This window comes from Fukomys damarensis, unplaced genomic scaffold (genome assembly GCF_012274545.1).
Source record: "Fukomys damarensis isolate Sample0158 unplaced genomic scaffold, DMR_v1.0_HiC HiC_scaffold_39, whole genome shotgun sequence".
Classification (NCBI taxonomy): domain Eukaryota; kingdom Metazoa; phylum Chordata; class Mammalia; order Rodentia; family Bathyergidae; genus Fukomys; species Fukomys damarensis.
The window spans coordinates 42,772,243-42,793,106 of NW_022900951.1; the positions used below are offsets into that span (position 1 = coordinate 42,772,243).

General features: G+C 44.8%; 1 pseudogene; it reads left to right on the forward strand.

Moving 5' to 3' along the window:
- Nucleotides 1-16,088: 16,088 nt before the first annotated feature.
- LOC104849831 lies at nt 16,089-20,124 on the forward strand (annotated as a pseudogene).
- The last annotated feature ends 740 nt before the right edge of the window (nt 20,125-20,864 follow it).

A 20,864-nucleotide genomic window follows, 5' to 3' on the forward strand; every position in this document is an offset into this window, starting at 1 on the left:
TGAGAGATATACATTTACTTATGATATTACATTTGTACAGAAACCTGAAAAGAGGTCTAAAATCAGATGTCATCTAGCCATGGTGATACACACCTGTAATACCAGTATTCTGGGAGGCTGAGGCAGGAGGATCACAAGTTTGAACCCAGCCTGAGCAATTTAATGATTTAGTGAGACCCTGCCTCAAAAAAAATAAAAATAAAAAAGGGTTTCGGATGTGGCTTAGCGCAAAGGCCCTGGGTTCTGTCTCCATTACCACAATAATAATTTTTTAAAAATAACAATAACAAATTTAAAAAATCAGGTGTCAACAGAGCTATCTTCCTTCTGGAGTCTCTAGGGAAGACTGTTTCCAGCTTCTAGAAACACCTGCAGTCCTTCATCCCTTCCCTGCCCTCCGCCTTCAAAGCTGATAGCATCTTGTGTCTCCTTCTCTGACCACATACCAGTCACCTCATCTCCTTCCCTCATCTGGGCTCCTGGGTCACATCTTCTTCATTAGTCATCTTTGGGGAACCTTTATTCGGCTGACCATAGACACATGCACAAAGAATTAGAGATTTCACTTCTCAGCATCAATCCGTTTGCCTCAGCAGCACAAGGGCACACACTCACAAACGTTTCCATCATACAGTGCCGTCTCTGACTCAGCTCCTTTCATTCTATTATGTTCAGTGAAAATAACCGCCCTGTCCTGTTTAAGGATCCTCTGATTACACTGGGCACAGCTAGAGAATCCAATAGCTGGGTGTGGCAGCACATACCTGTAATCCCAGCACTTAGGGAGGCTGAGGCAGGAGGATATCGCTGTGAGTTCAAGGCCAGCCTGGGCTACACAGTGAGACCCAATCTCAAAACAAACAAACAACAACCTTCCTTTCTCACAATGCTTAATTTAATCACATCTGCAAAGTATCCTTTTAACATGCAAGGTTACATATGCAGTTTCCAATTAGGACAAGATGCTCTGCATCTTTACAGGGCAGTAAATTGGCAGAGCAGGGACACAGACACACTCCACGATTAGAGATCTCCTGGCACAAAACACACACCTCCATAAAGCTCAAAGACCCAAAAGGCGGGACATACACCACAAATACCTCACACACTCTTTCCCAGCCACACATCTAGAGAGCAATAGAGACCTTCCGTCTGCCTTAAGACACACATGTAAGAGCAGATACACCCACATATTAAAACACACACTTACCAACAGGTCCTGTACCTCACAAACTGGGATGAATACCCACAAAGCAAAACAGACTTCCTATGCTCAACAAGCAAGTGGGAGATTTTTCTGGCTTTTGGTGTGGAGGAAAAGACCCAGGGTCTCTCTTATGCTAGGCAAGTGCTCTATGACTGGGTCACAGTCCTATCCCCAAAGAGATTTTTTTTTTAACTGAGATACTATGATACACACACACAACAGATCAGGGATCAGGGATCTCATATCCTGCGATGAAAACCCACAGCATGCAAGAAACCTCACATCCTCAGAAATATACCCAGAAAAATGGAAGACACTTAGGATCTTGAGGTACACATCTACAAAGAGAGGCGAACACTCCAATTCTGGGGCATCCCCCTGCAAAGAGATCGGAGATATCTGCCCAGAGATACATATCCTCAAAGGTCTCACGAACCTCGTACCTTGCAATATATATAAAACCTCATAATCCATTATATATGCAAGCCTACAAACCAGAAATTTCATATGCTTGAAAATAACACCAAAATCATTGGAGAGCTGAAAATGTGGGATGTATATATATAAACAGCTCTAAGCCCTTACATCCTAGGACACGTATTCAGAAGCAGAGCCAGGTGTGGTGGCGCATACCTATAATCCCAGCACTTGGGAGACTGAGGCAGGAGGATTGCCGCAAGTTCCAGGCCAGCCTGGGCTACACAGTGAGTTCAGGGCCAGCCTGAACTACAAAGGGAGACCCTGCCTCACCCCACCCCGTCCACCATAAAAAAAAACCACAAACCAGGAGCAGAGCAGCAGCCAGATGTGGTGGTACATACCTGTAATCCTAGCACTTAGGAGGCCAAGCAGGAGTATGGCCTCAAGTTTGAAGCCAGCCTGGGCTATACAGTAGGTGAGTTCAAGGCCAGCCTAAACTACATAGTGAGATCCTGTGTAAAAAAACAAAAACAAACAAAGAAAAAGAACATTCAAACACATCAGAGTCCTCTTGATCTGGTTCATTTACCAGAAAAGAGTAGAATCTTCACACTATCGGCCACATACATACCCACTGCAAAAGATCCGGGAGCACCCACCTTTGGGTATACCTGCACAAACAGGTCAGAGGCCACAAACCGGATAACATATACCCACAAAGAGATTAGAGACCTCACCATCTGAGATACAGACCAACAGACAGACTGGGGAGCCCACATCTCCAAAACACATCACAAGCCATATACAACCAGAGATAGCACTGACAGAGCAGAAATCTCAAACCAACATGTCAGAAATCAGATACGCATGAAAAAGAGTTAGACATACATCACAGACCGAATACTTTATAACATATACCCACAAAGAGGTTACAGAGCTAATCAGGAGTACACACCCACAAAGAAATAGGAGGATTCAGTAAAAAGAATATATATTTGCAATAAGCTCTTTAAAATGCTACACCCTCGACCAGTGATGGTGAACCTTTTAGAGCTTTCAAGGATACAGTCTGCTGTGGCATGCGTGCTGTAGGTTCACCATCACTGCCCTAGACATTCACAGCTAAACAGATTAGATTATGTGTGTGTACATCCAGGACATACATGTCTTGTGAGAGCCGCAAAGGTTGGCACATGCCCAGAAAGAGCCAGATAACGCCGAGTGTGGTGGCGCACATCTGTAATCCCAGCATTCAGGAGGCTGAGGCAGGAGGATTGCCACAAGTTTGAGGCCAGCTTGGGCTACCTAGTGAGTTCAAGACCAGCCTGAACTACATAGAGAGACCCTGTCTCAAAAACAAAAAACAAAAAAGAAAGAAAAACCAGAAAAAATATTCTATGATCTGCACTCACAAACATATCCAAAACCTCAAATCTTGGAAACCCTCCCCCAGAAGATCAGAGGACTGACATATTGAGATAAACAGTCACAAAATGTAGAGATATACATTTTGGGACATAGACTCACAAATGGTCAGAGATCTTACATCCTGGGATATGTACCCTAAGTCAGATTAGCTATGTTATACCTTGCCAGGTGTGTGGGGGGGTAACACATACCTTTAATCCCAGAATTCTGGGAGGTTGAGGCAGGAGCATGATCACAAGTTCAAGTCCAGCCCATACTGGACTTAATGATGATATAGTGAGACCCTGTCACAAATAAAAAATAAAAAAGGGGGCTGGGGATTTAGCTCAGTGGTTCCACCACCTGCCTCTCAAGCACAAGGTCCTAAGTTCCATCCACAGTGCAAAAATAAATAAATACATACATACATACAAGAACAAAAAGGGGCTAGGGAGTAAAGGCTCTGGGTTCAAACCTTAGTACTGAAAAAGTCACACCTGCATAGACACATCCAAATAGATCAGTGAGTTCACCTCCTGGAACACACAACCAGACAACTCACACAACCTGAGATATATACCTGCGAACAGCTATGTCCTTATGTCCCGTGACACATACACCCAATCAGGTCAGACGTATCACCCTTGATAACATACATAAACAGACCCACTCACAAGGAGACCAAAACCCTTACAACCTGAAAGATATGTGTGTTGACAGAACAGAGAACTCAAATTCTTCCGTTTATACCACAACAGATCAGAGACCTCACACATGGGGAAAGTAACTGAGAAATGAAACACAAACTTCTCAAATTGTGACATACCACCCAAAAGAGAAATATATGTTCAATATAGGGGCCTCGTACCAGAGGATATACACCCTCGCACATGCAAGAGACCTCACACTTGAGAGTGCACTGAGAAAAAGACGACATAACACTCGACGTCACACCAATGTATTAGGGGACATACCTCGCAAAGAGATCAGCAGTGTCCAGTTCTAGGAATTAAGTGCACAAACTGCTCAGAGGCTTCACCCCCAGGGACATTTAACTACATACAGACCAGAGGCCTCACATATTTTACACACACCCATCAAAGAGATCTCGTGCACTGGAAGACACAGTGACAGCTAGGCAGCCTGCACATCCCTGGGACACACAATGAAAAAGGATCACAGGGCCGGGGATTTAGCTCAGTGGTTCTGCCACCTGCCTTGTAAACGCAAGGACCTGAGTTCGTTCCCCAGTACCAAAATAAAGGGTCATAAACCTCATGTCCTGGTAAATATATCCCTAAACAGAGCCGGTACCTGACACCATGCAGAACATACCCCCAAAAGACTCCCTAGACCTTAGACACTGAGACACACACCCACTTACAGGTCAGATCCCTCACTGAAGCACCGACAACCACAGCCACATCAGAGAACTTCTATTCTTGCTGTCTCCACGTGAAAGACTCCTCCTGTAATGATAATCACAGTGACAGGCACATCACAGAGCTCAAATCCTGGGATGCATCTGCACAAACAGATCAGTAACTCACTCAGGCATATACCACAAGCATGCCAGGGATCACATGCTCTGGAAAAGACATTCACAAGCAGATGAGAGGCCTCAACCTGAAGCCCTAGAACTTACACCCATCGGCAGAACAGTATGTCCTAGGACATACTTGCAGTAACAGCCCAGAGACCTTGAATTCTAGGACACAGAGCTACAAATGCAACAGTCATCATGCCTGGGGATTACAACCATAAAAAGAGGAAAGTGCTTGAACTCTCAGGACATCTACCAACAGATCAGAGACCTAATAGACATATAAGTACAGATCACAAACTGCTTACTCTGGGACATACACCCCCAAAAGAGATCTGAGACCTCATACGCAGAGAAACATACCCACAATTTGGCACTGACATATACTAATGAAGATAGATTTACACACTACATATGGAACGCAGTAAGAGACACACCAGAGACCTCATATCCAGGGAATTATAGCAACCAGAGAACTCACACCTCTGGATTTATACCAACAAAGAGCTCAGAGATCACACACGAAGAGATCCACAAACAGATGTGAGAACTCACTCTGTAAACTCCACCCCCAGACAGGTCAGAGATTTCATACCCTGGAGCATAAACCCCCAAAATATTAGTGGTCTCATACTCTTGAGCAAGGCATGGTGGTGTGTGCCTGTGATCCCAGCACTTGGGAGACTGAGGCAAGAGGATCACAAGGTAAACGTCAGCCTGGGCTACAGAGAAAATTCAAGTCTGCCTTGGACTACATGGTGAGAGCTTGTCTGAAACATCAGAGAGAGAGAGAGAGAGAGAGAGAGAGAGAGAGAAAGAGAGTCTTACATCCATGACATACACCCACAAAGTCACATCTTACAAGCTCACATACTAAGGATAGACAGGAATAGATGGGAGACCTCACATTCTGCGACAGGCACTCACATCCTGGAAAACACACCCACGAATGTTCAGAGACTGCACACCTGGAGATACGTATACTCCCATAGCCATAGCACTTAACAAACAGATCACAGTACTCACATTCCTAGAAATTACAACCACAACAACTAAGAAAATAACATCCAGGGAAATATACCCACGAATTGCTCAGAGACCTGACACAAATCAGAAATCTCTCATTCTAGGAGATATAGACTCAAACAGATCAGAGACCTCACTGTGTGGGACACACATACTCAAAGGGCCCAGTGAGGCCAGTTGTGGTAACACATACCGGTAATTCTAGCGCTGGGGAAGCTGAGGCAGGAGGATCAGTACAAGCTCAAGGCCAACCCAGGCTACATAGTGAGTTCCAGGCCAGCCTAAACCACATAGCGAGACCCTGTCTCAAAAAAAAAAAAAAAAACCTCAAAAAAAAAAAAAAAAAAGCCCAGCTACCTCACATCCTGGCACACACACCATTAACAGAGACACTGTGTACTGTGACATACAGCCATGATCATGCCAGAGACACCACTGACAACTCAGGAGCTCACCTCCTGGGACATATACACATACATAGTTCAGAGAGCTGCTACCTGGGAAACACATTTCCTCTGCCTTCAAAAATGCCAGTATCTGGACACAGACTCGCACATAGCAGAGAGTCCATGTCCAGGGACGAAGTGTCCCAAACTCCCCTGACGCCTTATGTCACGGCTGCAGGCTCCAGTTACCTTGGTAATGTCGCTTTCTGGGATTGACTGAAAAACCCACACACCTCAAAGAACACACAAAACCAATGTGCAGTCCTCCAAAGAGTTCAAAGATGCTTGCTACAGTGGTGCACACCCATAACCCTAGCTACTCAGGAGAGGGACGCAGGAGGATTACAAGTTCAAAGCCAGCCCAGGCAATTTAAGTGAGATCCTCTCTCAAAATTTAAAATAAAAAGGCCTAGGGGTGTAGCTCAGTGGTAGAGCACCTCTGGGTTCAACCTGCAGTATCAAAAAAACAAACCAGGAGCCGGGTGTGGTAGTGCACACCTGTAATCCCAGCACTCAGGAGGCTGAGGCAGAAGGATTGCTGTGAGTTTGAGACCAGCCTGGGCTACATAGTGAGCTCCAGGCCAGTCTCAACTACATAGTGAGACCCTGTGTCAAAAAACAAAACAAAACAAAACAAAAAAACAACAAACCAGGGCCGGGTATTTAGCTCAGTGGATTCCCCAGTACAAAAACAAAACAAACAAACAAACAAACAAAAACCACCAAACCAAAATAAAACAAAAACTAAACAAAGTTTCAGGGCTGTGAAACCTGCGATATGAACTCCCAAACACCTCAGTGACCTCATATCCATAACAAAGACTGACACAGAGCTCAGAGACTTTGAACCCTGGGCTCAGTACCAAGGATCTTGAAGACATTATACCCTGGGATAAGGGTCCCCAACAGCTACCATCATGTACTAGATGTGAAGAGAAAAGCAGCCCAGAACCCTCCTCCCCATTTGGGGACATGGACCCCCAAAGAGTTCAGAGAGTTAAAAAACCTAGAGAGAATTCCAAGAGACCAGAGGCCTCAAAATGTGAAACCCAGGACGGTCCTAAGTCCCAGCCATCACAGCAGGAGCACAAGCCCTGAAAACAGTGTTTAAACATCATCTATAACAAATCACCCCCAAAATTTACTGATTTAATACAACACTAAACATTCCTTGTCTCCCACTGTTTCTGGGAGGTAGGAATTCAGAAGCAGCTTGGCTGGGTGGTCCTGTTGCTGGGTCCTCAGGCTGGGTCATCTGAGGGGTTGATTGGGGTCTGGTGCTCTCACTGTAGGTTGGACGGCTCCCCGGGCCGGCAAGGGGGTCCTGGCTTAGGGCTGGAGTGTCTCAGGCCCTCCTCTCTTGTGGCCACCAATGTCCTCCCAACATGGTTGTGAGCCGCTGCCAGGGCACATAATCAGAGCAGGAGAGGCAGAGATCACACTGCCTGTGAAGTTCCTCTCTGTGCAAGTGCTGCTTTACTGAAGCCCAAAAGTTAGGTGAGTTTCACTTCTTTTTTTGTTTTCCAGTTTTCAAGACAGAGTCTCACTATGCAGTTCAGGTTGGCCTTGAACTCACCATGTAGTCCAGGCTGGTCTCTAACTCACAGCATTCCTCTTGCCTCAGCCTCTGGTGCTGGGATTACAGTTATGCAACACAACGCCTGGCCTGAGTTTTACTTTCACTTCATCCAAACTCCTTTTTTCTTTCTTTTGAGACTTATAACTCCCCAAGGTCCTGACCTCCCCCTGCAAAGCCTTCCTGCAGAGCTCGTAGGTTCCCTTCTGTGTCAGTGTGGGAGCCCGACTCTCAAACCAGACTCAACTGCTTTTTCTTGCTGTTCATGATGCTTGTTCAGACAAGAAGTGCTGATGTGAAATGGTGGGGAGGGTTACAAGAGATAAACACACGACTCGGGAGTTTACAGTTTCTTGAACCCAACACATATCGACACTGAATGATCTGCCTACATGGCTCCTATGTACCAACTCAGAGTTTCTGGCCCACACTGGACCCTGGCCAGAGATGGCAGAAAAAAAATTGTTTTTTTTTGTTTTTGTTTTTGTTTTGTTTTGGGTTTTTTTGGAGACAGGCTCACGATGTTGCTCAATCTGGTCTGGAACTCCTAGACTCAAGTGATCCTCCTGCCTCAGCCTCCCCAGTGTCAGAACTAGTCACACACCACCATGCCTGGCCCACTTGCTGGCTTATTGTAAAGGACGCACAGGGCAAGGTATGGAGGAAGAGGCACAGAGTCTCCAGGCCCTCTCTGGGCACACTACCCTCCAAGAACCTCCACATTTTTGGCTATTCGGAAGCTCCTGGAGGTAGCGTTTACCTGGGTTGCTTGCTTCCCTTCCTTTAGCCCTAAAAGCTGCTTTCAAAGCAGTGTGTGATGAGGGAGCAGGGGCTTAAATGGGGAGGTGTCTTAGTCCATTCTGTGTTGCTGTAACAAAATACCTGGGGCTGGCTAATTTATAAAGAGGTAGATTTGGCTCATGATTCTGGTGGCTGCAGGATCCAGACAGCATGGGGACAGCGTCCTGGCAGAGGCCCGTCAAGTGTGTCACAACATGACAAGCAGAAAAGGACCCAGCTGCACATAGAAGGGGCATGTGTGTGAGCAAGGAAGCTAGAGAGCAGGGTGGGGCCAGGCCCCCTCTTTTCAGAAGCGGCTCTCAGTGGAATTTTCTGCTCCTACTAGGCCTGACCTGAAATGAGGGCAGAGCTGCCCTGATATACTGAGGGCTCCACCCTCTCAACCCTAGCACACCAGAACCCAGCCTCTTGACATGCGCACCTTTGGCGGGCACACTGTGCCCAAATCATGGCTGCCGACACGTGTGCGGACTGGGAGCTGCCCTGCTGCCTCCCTTCAGCCCTAGAGAACCCCAGAGGTCAGGGGAAGGTGTGGAAAAGCTGAGCACACTGGCGCATGCCCATGACTGCAGCACTCTGGGGGGCACAAGGCAGGAGGATTGCAAGTTCAAGGCAGGCCTCGGTGGCAGCTGAGCAAGGCCTTGGCATAAAATAAAAATGGGCTGGAGATGTAGCTCTGGGCAAAGGCCCTGGCTTTAGTCCTCAGTACAAAAAAAAAAAAAAATTAGAGACATGATGCTTCTGCTTTCTAGCTATTCTCCTTCCACCTGGGCAGGCTTGGGGGCTCCAGGCCTTTCGTAGGGTTGGCCTGGCAGACATACTGAGTTAATACAGGTCCGACTAAGGCCTGAGGGCGGACAGACTCCAACAGCCATTGAGCAATGCATGTCCTGAAATGGGCTCTCCACCCCACATGGGTTGTCAGGAACCACAGACAAAATGCCTGCCTCAACACAACCTTCACAACCATGTCTGTGGAGACTGACATTCAGAACAGGAGGAGGGACGGGCTCACAAGGAGGGAAGTAACCACTACTGCATGGACTACACAGGAAGTGTCACAACCCTGGACCACACTTCTCATTGCCTTTCTAAGGTGGCCCCCCGAGTGGGGGACCACAGGTTCCTCAGTTTCCGCGTTTGACAAAGTCATCCATCCTGATACAGCATCCCCCAACAAGCTCAGTGCTTTCAAAGCTTGAGACAGAAGCCCCAAACACTGAGTCAGACTCAAATACCTCTCAGAAAACACTCACCACAAAGACCCCCAGTCAGTCTCGACCCATGGTTCTCAAGCAGAGGCCATTAGTAGAGCCCCAGGGACCACTTGGCAATACCCAGGACATGCTGGTCATCACAACTCTGTGCTGTGGGGAGGGTAGCGGGCATTAAGTGGTTTTGCCACAGGCCCTCCCTCCACAGGAACACACTGTAGCAGGTGGCGAAACCACTGAACAAAATCCCCAGCCCTCAATATGCTAGATTTATTACTCACTGCAGCAAGAGAAAATGCTTGCTGTGGGGTACTGTGTGATGGTTCATCTGAGGGTAACTGACTTGATTAAAGCAGCTGGACTTTGGCTGAATGGCTCGGGTAAGAAAGAGTCTAAGGAAGTGGGGGCTCACTCTAGATTGGATGCTGCCAGAAAATGAGGCCCATTTTATGATTGGGTATTGCTGTGAGACCTTTCTCAAAAAACAAAACACACATACACAGCCAATAAGTAAATAATAAAAACAATCTTGGGATGTAGCTCAGTGCAAAGGTCCTGGGATCAATCCACAGTCCCCTCCCTCAAAAAATGGAAACTTTGGCCTGGGAGGATTTTAGCTCAGTGGTTCTGGTGCCTGCCTCGCAAGTGCCCGAGTTTGATAAAAAAAAAAAATAAAATAAATAATAAAAACTTTAAATAAATCTTGCTCACAAGCACAAAGAACCACATTAAGTCTCTCTAGCAATCACAAACATACCAATAAGCAAGGCATGGGGACACATGCCTATAATTCCAGCATTCAGGAGGCTGAGGCAAGATGGTTGACAAGAGTTCAAGCTCAGTCTGGACAATATAGTAAAGACCCCCCCACACACACACAAATTCACTTTTAAGGAAAAAATTCTGCACATCTAGGAACAAAGACTCATGAATGGCTTGGAAATGTCATGTCCTCGAAGAGGGACCCATAAATAACTCAAAAAGCTAAACTCCTGATGCCCAGAGAGTGGAATGACTGAGACCTCACAGCCTGTTCATAAATGTTACATCCCAAGCTGAGATTCCCAAACAGCCCAGAAACTTGCCATCCTGCACACAGGGCTCCAAAGTGCACGCAGCTTGTCAGAACTTCCTGCCTGCTCAAAATCCCATCATCAAAAAGTGTAGTCATTTAGGATCCACTCAGACAGCTCACTCCTCCCACATTCACCTCCTCACACCCCAGTCAGTCCTGGCCCAGGGGAGGATCATGAGATTGTCCTGAACCTTATCTGCTCAACTTGACCTATAGGTAGCCTGAAAAACAGATGCCAAGGACCCTGTAGAAGTTTTGCTTAATGTTGTGAATGGTGAATGGGTCCTAAAATCAATATAACAGTATGCAATAAGCATTGTTAAAAAAAAAAAAAAAGATGATGGGGCTGGGGATTTAGTTCAGTGGCACCGCACCTGCCTCGCAAGTGCAAGGTCTCGAGTTCAATCCCTGGTACCAAAACCAAAACAAACAAAAGATAATGACTAGCTAGAAGAGAATGAAAAAGATTACCCGATACGCTCTGCACCAGCCCTTGAGAACAAGCCATAATGCCAGTTTCGTTTACAGGTTTTCAAATTGAAGTTCCTAAACAGGATTCGAACCTACGGTTTACAACAGCTGAAGCCCTGCCTCTGCATCCCGGAACACCAACCCAGGAGCCCTAGCGCTTGAACCCAACCAGCAGCCAATGAGAACACGGAGTCACAGAACCCGGCTCTAATCTCCTCTGAATGGTTCCGGAAAACCTTGCTACCTGGAAGAGTTTTTGTAGCCTGTCTCGCGATAACCAATCAGAGCTCAAGACAGGATTTGATCCCGCCCTACTTATCCTGGAGCCAATCACCACTCCCTTCACTCACCACCACTCCACCCGCCCGCTCGATTCGAATTAAGAGGTGGCGGTGGCAACTTTGGACAAGTTAGGGCTGTGAGATGAGGTCTGCCCAGGGCTGGGGTCGGGGTCAGTCAGGGCAGCGCCATTTTCCCCTCTGTCTCGGGTAGTGGCTGATTCACTCACGGGTTGTGGAAATCTTTCTTGTCTCCACACATACAATGGTATCTTTCAAAATACCAGACCCCTCGCCTCCTTGGTACCTCCAGGAGCGGACTGTCCCATTTCCCAGCGCCGCGCGGTCTCGACTTGGTCGTTAACTCTTAATTCCCACCCACCCTCTCTTTGTGCGCGCAACCTAGAAGTGACGTGATCTAGTGAATCGCCCAGGCTTCGGTTCACCCTAGGCAGCTGAATAGGCTCGTTTGCCTCGCCCCGCCCCCCCATAGACCGTCCCAGACCCCGACGCTGGCGAGCCCGGCAGTCCTTCCTCTGAGGCTGCTGGTGGAAGTGTGCATTTGTGCGGCAGCATTTATCAGATAAAATGCACCCATACCCCCCCAACACACACACACACACACACACACACACACCGGAGTAGAATGTCAGCATCACCAGGGTAGGAATATGTGATCTCTAAGCCTTCAAGATCTCCCCAGCACCTAAAACTTCCCTGCACACAGTAGGTGCTTTGAAAGGTGTTTGTGGAATATTGAGTCCCTTGGCCTGGCAATTCCACTTCTGTATTTGTTTCTAAGTAAATAGTAACTGGGCGCAGTGACATACACCTCTGATTCCAGCACTTGGAAGGCTGAAGCAGGAGGATCGCCATGAGTTTGGGGCCAGTCTGGGCTGCATAGTGAGTTCACAGCCAGCTTGCACTACACACCGAGACCCTGTCTCAAAAAGGCAACCCCCCAAAAAAAACCCAACAAAAACAAAAACCCTACGTAGTCACATACACATGTACAGAATGGCAGGGGCAAATGTTTAGGGACAAAGGACAAATGAAAAAAGATGGTCCCTGTTGTGCCATGGAGTGCAGGTGGCTATAAGAAACTCCTGAAAACAGACCCCGAATGGCTTAGGGACTTCATATCATTGAACACAGCACAAAAGAACCCAGAGATCTCACACTACGTGACACAGGGTCCATAATGGTTCAGGGATCTCATGCTTTCGACACATGACAAAACAGGCCAGAGACATGGCACCATGGGCTCAGAGAACTCACTCTGCTCACAAGCTCCTACCAACACTTCAGAGACCTTAACACCTCCGAGGGTGCACTGAGACCACCAACTCCAAACAGGTCACATACATCATGCCTGGACACAGACCCTGGACATCTCAGAGACCTGGGATGTGAACAGAAAATCTGGACACAGATCTTATACTCTTGACATAGACCACAAAATAATTCAGAGACTTGGGCACAAAGTGACAATGACAAGATATCCTGGCTGGAGGGACCACCTAAAGGACACTGTTAATGGGGGGAAATGCTCAAATACTCTTAACATCAGAAGTGCCCTGTAGGGCTGGATATTTAGCTTAGTGGTTCCCCCACCTGCCTCACCCTAGTTTGATTCCTAGTACAGAAAGAAAAAGTAGCCCTGCAAAGTGTTCTGAGACCATAACACCCAAGCATTCCAAAGAGCCTAAACTTTCATGAACACTTCCCCAAGCTCTTAGGAACACAGGCATTCAAAACATTGGAGACCTCACACCCTGGGAGAAAAGTTCCAAAACAGCTTAAGATTTAAGATCATTCACAGATCTTGTACTCTGGACACGGATAACAAACACCTTGTAGACTTGAGACACCTCTGAAACATTTCAGACATCACACACCCAAGGATTTAGTTTTGCTTGAGAACAGAGGGGTCATATCTGTGACACATTCCCATACTTAAATCTAAAAACAAGACTCCAAATAAAGCAAGGCTATCTTCCAGAAAGGAATTCAGCCAGGCATAGTGGCACACAACTGTGATCGCAGCACTCGGGAGGCTGAGGATGATCACCATGGTTTGAAGCCAACGTTGCCTACACAATAAGTTCAAGTCCATCCTGGACTGCACAGTAAGACCCTGTCTCAAAAAAAACAAAAAAAGAGAAAAGAAAAAAAAATCTCAGGGCCGGGGATTTAGCTCAGTATTTCCACCGCCTGCCTTGCAAGTGAAAGGTCCCAAGTTCAATCCCCAGTACCAAAAAAAAAAAAGAAAAAGAAAAAAAAAAACAACAAAAAACAATCCCAGGACTATGAGGGCTGGATGTGGCTCAGTGGTAAAGCAATAGTCTGGTATGCACCAGGTCCTAGGTTCACTCCCTAGCATAGGGTGGGAGTGTGGTGGGGAGTAATCTCAAAGCAAAGATATTAAATGTGTTGTGTATTATATTGTTAAAATTCTAAGGAAATTAGTAGTATGAAGAATTATACTTTTCGGCAAACTGGGGGTTAAACCTAGGGCTGTTTTAGCTACATTACAATGGTTTTTAATTTTTAAAAAAATATTTATTGTGATACTAGGGCCACCTCACTGAGTTACATCCCAGCCCGGGTTTTTTTTTTTTTGTTGTTGTTGTTGTTGTTGTTGTTGTTGTTGTTTTGAGACAGGGACTTGCTAAATCGCTAAATCGCCCAAGCTGGGCTTGGACTTTTGATCCTCCTGCCTCAGCCTCCCACAGTACTGGATTTTCCGCAGGCCAGCACCACCACCATGTCTGACTTATTGTTATTCATTTGTTGGTTTATTTTTATTTATTTTTTTGTGGTACTGGAGACTTTAGAGTCTTCATGTGCCACCACACCCAGCTAAAAATTATACTTTTGGGGGCTGGGGATTTAGTTTAGTGATGCCGTGCCTGCCTCGCTAGCACAGGGTCCTGAGTTCTATCCCCGATACAAAAAAAAATGCAGGTGATTTTAGCTCAGTGGTTCTGCTCTCTGCCTCACAAGCACAAGGTCCCAAGTTTGATCCCCAGTACAAAAAAAAAAAAAAAAAATTACACTTTAAAAAGAAATTTAAAATCTAGAGTACCCTCTTTATGGTAGCCCACCATATGCTGTAGGGTGTTTTTTGGTTTGGTTTGGTTTGGTTATGTTTTGCTTTGTTTTTGAGACAGGGTCTCACTATGTAGTTCAGGGTGGCTTTGAACTCACTATATAGCCAAGGCTAGCCTTGAACCGGCAGTGATCCTCCTGTCTCAGCCTCCCTGGTGCTGGGATTGCAGATATGCATCACCACACCTGGATGTAGGGGGGATTTTTTTTTAGGGTATATATTTTTTTCCACCCCTTTTTCTTCAGCTCAAACTTGCTCTACAGAGCCCATTTTCCCCCACCCTTCTGGGTTTTTTTCTACCTTTAATAAATGTGAGACTGTCACTGTTAAAAAAAATTATTATGGCTATCATGGCTTTCCGTACAATAGCCCACACTGTATTCTCTAGAGTGTACTTTTATCTTGCTTTTTCCTCTTTTACTTGGCCCAAGATCACTCTGCAGAGTCAGTTTCTCCTTCACTCTTCACTTTTACTTTTTTCAAATAAATTTCGCCACTGCTTTTTAAAAAAATCCAGCCAGGCGTGATGGCTGAAATCCCAGCACTGAGGAGGCTGAGGCAGGAGTATCTCTGCAAGTTCAAGTCCAGTCTGCCAAGACCATGTCTCAAAAAAACAAAGAAAAAGCTCTCCCCAATTTAATAAAATAAATAAAGCTCACCCACAGGCTTCATCTTTATGCAACTACCTTTCTCCCTCTTTCTTTCTTTTCTTTTCTCTCTTTCTCTCTCTCTCTTTTTTTTTTTTTTTTTTTGGTATAGCACCACTGAGCTAAATCCCTTTTTTTTTCTCTTTCGTGTGTGTGTGTTTCTGGGAATTGAACACAAGGCCCTCACACTGAGCTACATCCCTAGCCAGTCCTAATTTTTCTTTTTTTATTTGGATACAGGGTCTCTAAATTGTCCGGGCTAGGCTCGGACTTGGTGATTTTATTGCCTCAGCCTCCCAGAGTGCTGGGATTACACATGTGTGCCACCATGCCCAGCTAGAGATTAATTTTTTGTGTATTTAAAATAGAAGAAGAGGGCAGGGGATTTAGCTTAGTGGCGCCGTGCCTGCCTGGCAAGAGCAAGGTCCTGAGTTCAATCCCCGGTTGTGGGGGTGGAGTAGCTGGATCTGGGCTCTGCTAGATTGCTTTGGGGAGACCTTACCAGAGAGCAACACAGGACATCAGTATAGGCTTTGAACAAAATGCATAATCTTGACCTTACTGTTTTGGTAAAAAATTACTAATAGCTGCTCATAACGAAAATGAAAAAAAAAACCTGCAGAAAAGCATAAAGATGAAAACATTTTAAAAATCACTCTAGGGCAGGAAGTATAGCTCTGTGGTAGAGCACTTTTGTAACATGCACAAGGCTCTAGGTTCTATCCCTTGCCCGACAGAAAAGAAGTTTATCAGGAGCCAGGGATTTAGCTCAGTGGTGCCACTGCCTGCCTCACAAGTGCAAGGTCCCAGGTTCGATCCCCCGTACCAAAAAATAATAAAAATAATAATTTTTAAAAATAAAAATTTAGAGACAAAGAGGATACACTAAAGCAAATCAATGGACTTCAGAATATCCTTGGACAAAAGATACAAAATGGATTATCCTGAAATGGGTTTATTTATTTTGGTATCAGGGATTGAACACAAGACCTTGTGCTTGTGAGGCAGATACAGCGCCACAGAGCTAAATTCCCGGCCCTGAAATGGGTTTATGTATAATAATTAATAATAAGAACTTTCATAAAAGCACTGGAATGGCAGCTCAGTCGGATACAGATGTAGATGCAGCAAACCTCAGAGAAATATTTGTGAACTTGAAATACAAAATGAGGAATAAAAAATGATCTTACACGTCAAGAAATTGTGGGATCGATGTGCAGTGTTTTGTTTGTTTGTGGTACCGGAGATCGAACTCAGGACCTTGCGCTTGCAAAGCAGGCAGCAGCACCACTGAGCTAAATGCCCGGCAGATGTGCAATGTTTCTAAAAAAGATCATAGCAAAAGGAGCAGCTGAATTTGTGTAATTCTAAACCACAGTGAAGAAGGAATCATTTTGGGGACAAATGGACCTGTTGGCCTGAAAAAATTAATGAAGTTCTTCAGAGGGTATGTGTGCAGAAGTCTAGCTGGAAAATCCAAAGTTTTCATTATTCCGGCCTGCCGGGGTAGAGAACTGGACCATGGCATTGAGGCAGACAGTGGCATTGATGATGGTATGGCGTGCCCGAAAATACCACAGTACCAGGTTACTATTCCGGGGGAAATTCAAAGGACGGATCGTGATTCATTCAGTCACTTTGTGCTGTGCCAAAACTGTTCGCACACAAGCTTGAGGTTATGAACATTCTTACTCAGGTTAACCAGAAGGTAGCAACAGGGGCCAGGGATTTAGCTCAGTGGTTCCGCCACCTGCCTCGAAAGCACAAGGTCCTATGACTGCACTTTTCATGCAAAGAAACAGATTCCATGTACTGTGTCCATGCTCACACAAGAACTGTTTTTTTTCCCCAAAAAATAAAGGTAGTATTATTCCAGAGACTTTCTTGCTTCTTTATGTTTAAAATAAATGTTGGGGCCGGAAATTTAGCTCTGTGGTTCCACCGCCTGCTTCACAAGCGAAAGGACGAGTTCAAGCCCCAGTACCAAAAAAATATATATAATAATAATAATTTTAAAAATAAATAAATAAATGTTATTTTATTCTATCCCATTCCTCCCTCAATCCCTTCCTCTCCCTATGTACAAAAGCTTTGTTTCCGCTTTTCCCTTCTATTTTCGCTCTTTTCATGTCCCTTCCTTCCTTTCTCCCTCCCTCCTCCTTTGTTCCCCTTCCCATTTGAACATTTTCTTCCCATTTTTAATATCTACTATATATTTTGGTCCTTATTTCCACTTTCAGTTCTCACATCAGAAAAACAATGTGGTATTTAAACATGCGTGTCTGGTTTATTTCCCTTAGGCATATGGTCTCAGGGTCCATCTACTTAGCTATAACTATCTGAAGCTCATCCTTACGGCAGAGTAGTACTCCATTGTGTAAAACAACACATCTTTATCCATTCATCAATTCATGGGCATTTGGGCTGTTTCCAAGACTTAGCTATTATACACTGTGTTGCCATAAACATGGGTGTACATATATCGCTGTGGTAGGATGCTTTTTTTTTTTTTTTTTTGTAGCAGGGATTGAACTCCAGACCTTGTGCTTGCTGGGTATAGCAAGGTAGGGAGGTATAGCTGGGTCAAATGGATCCTCTAGCTTTAGTTTTTTGAGGAATCTCCACATTGATTTCCACAGTGGCAGCACTCACACCAACAGTGAAGAAGGGTTCCTTTTTCCCCCACAAGCTCCTCCAGCATTTGTTATTGGTGGATTTCTTGATAGCAGCCATTCTTTCTGGAGTGAAATGGAATCTCAGGGGTTTTTTGTTTGTTTGCTTTGTTTTGAGACAGGGTCTTGCTACGTAGTCCAGGCTGGCCTTGAGCTCGAGGTGATCCTTCTGCCTCAGCCTCCTGAGTGCCGGGACTACAGACATGCACTAGCATGCCTGGCCTTAATGTTGTTTTGTTTTCTGGTGCCAGGGATCAAACTCAGGACCTTGTGCTTTCAAGGTGGGTGGCAGCACCACTGAGTTAAATGCCAGGCCCTCAGCATTGTTTCAATTTGCATAAGAACTGTATTTTTATCACTAAAAAATGGTTGACTTTTTAAAAGTTTATGAGAAGTGAGGAAACAACATAATGATACTGTTACTTCCTTCTCTAATCGAATACTGCAGATCGTATTTTTTTGTTGTTTGTTTAGTACCTGGGATCGAACTCAGGACTTTGCACTTGCTACGCAGGCGGTGGAACCACTGGGCTAAATCCCTGGCCCTTCAGAAAGTACTTTGAACCATACCATTTCCCTAGCAAAAGACTCACAATGCAGTTACCTCAAGCTCCAAATCAGGTAGTTGAAAATGAATTTAATTAGGAATAAATGAATATGAATATTAGTATAATCATTATGAAATGAAATTATTGTAATTTTACATCTTTCATAATTAGCAACATTTTGTGATGATATGGTGTGAATTTTCAAGTAATTATGAGGAAATTAAACATTGCAGCAATGAATTTTAATGATACTCCCCTGCACACTTCAGACTGCACTCTAGTTTTTGTCGTACTGTAGAAATGATGATGTGAACTAATATATCTTAGACCTTGAGGCTTCATAGGCATGGTCAAAGGTTTGAACCTTTATTTTAGAACTGATATATGAAAAGGAATCTAACTGCATTTTTAGATCACTTATCATAGCTCATAGTTTTTGTGATGTTTGGTCTGAGAATGTGTTTCTTATAAAAAAATCAAGTTTACTATTGAGAAAAAAAATATTTAAGGGGAAATATGAATAAACTGAGTTGATTCTTTTTTTTTGAGACAGGGTCTCACTATGTAGTTGAGACTGATCTGGAACTCACTATGTAGCCCAGGCTGGTCTCGAACTCACAGCAACCCTCCTGCCTCAGCCTCCTGAGTGCTGGGATTACAGGCGTGCACCACCACGCTCGGCCTGAGTTGATTCTTTTAAGACTAACATGCAATATTAATGGAGAGACAGTCATAACTATAAGGTGCTAAGATCTATAGGCATGTTTCTTCTCATTCGTTCTTATGCGAATCGGGTGAAATATTTGCACACTAGCAAAATATCTGAAGATCTACTATGTAAAAAACCTCAAACTGTTACTAGGATGATATAAAGAATTCTGCAGAAATGTACTAAAATATCATCTGTATAAGAAACAGTGAAAGGGCCAGGGATTTAGCTCAGTGGTTCTGCCACCTGCCTTGCAAGCACAAGGTCCCAAGTTTGATAGCGGGTACCAAAAAAAAAAAAAAAAGAAAGAAAGAAAAGAAAGAAAGAAAGAAACAGTGAAATGTAAAGAAAAAACAATAAATGGATCAGCTGGGTCAGCTGTAATTTGAGAGAAGATGGTTTGGGCCTGAGCAGAGATGTGCTTGGTCCAAAGTAGGCAGAGCTACAGATGCCACTTCAGAAAAAGTCCTGTCGGGGACCAGGGATTTAGCTCAGTGGCACTGTGCCTGCCTCACAAGCGCAAGGTCCTGAGTTTGATCCGTAGTACCACCAAAAAGAAAAAGAAAAAGCCCTGCCAGACGATTCCTTCAGGTGCATACAGTGAGTGTGTGTGGAAGGTACTCCCAAGGCACACGAGAAAGTGAACCAAGTGATAAACTTCTAAAATGGAGCTCTTCCGAAGACTCATAAAAACTGTACAATTTGTAAGCATGCTATTTTCTGTTGATGTTTACAATCAGAGGAAAAACAGTGGTAACATTTTGTACTGTTACCTGAAATGGAAGGACCACAGCACATAGGGCTTTAGAAGCATCCAGTTGGAGCCCCTCTTGTGCACATGGGGAAACTGTAGACCAGAGCTCAGCCTCAGCCAGGGAGGCTGGAGCCAGGCTTCCTCCCTCGTGGAAGTGTTCAGCCATTGTTGCCTGCACCCATGTGCTTCACCAGCTTTCAGTCCGACGTTTCAGGTGAACTTTCCTTTGGCTCAAAGAAAGGAACTTACACTTACAATTGACAACTATTTGTTTTGGGGTTTTGTTTGTTTTTTCAGTTTTTTTGTTTGTTTGTTTTGTTTTGTTTTTGTACTAGGAGTCAAACTCAGGACCTTGCACTTTCCAGGCAGGTACCTGCACCACTGAGCTAAATGCCCAACAACTATTTGTTTTGATAAGATCTATTAACTTTTTCTAAGTAAACTTAGCATGTAATGATATCCTAAGGTGTTTTTTGTTTTTGTTTTTTGTTTTTTTTGTTTGTTTTTGAGACAGGGTCTCACTCTATAGTTTGGGCTGGCTTTGAACTCACTGTGCATCCTAGGCTGGCCTCAAACCCCCAGCAACCCTTCTGCCTCAGCCTCCTGAGTGCTGGGATCATAGGCATTTGCCACCAGACCCGGCCTAAGGTGGGTTTTTGAGTGACAATTTTGTAAACTTTTTGTAATTTGAATTTTTATTTCAGAACATAAATTCAAATTTAAATTATCCAAAAAAGGTAATTTATAGTTCTCTAAATAAAGACAATTATGAAAAACCTTGATCAGAGAAGAGCTTTCGTCTGGAAATCACAAACCAATAGGAGGCACCTTGACCAGTAAAGACAGTAGCTGAACTCAAAACAGAGGGAAGGGCTTTGGGCTGACTGGGTGCGCCCTCCTCTCCCCATTGTGTGGCCAGCGGGACTCTGTGTATTCACAGTGGCTGCTGTTGGAGAGG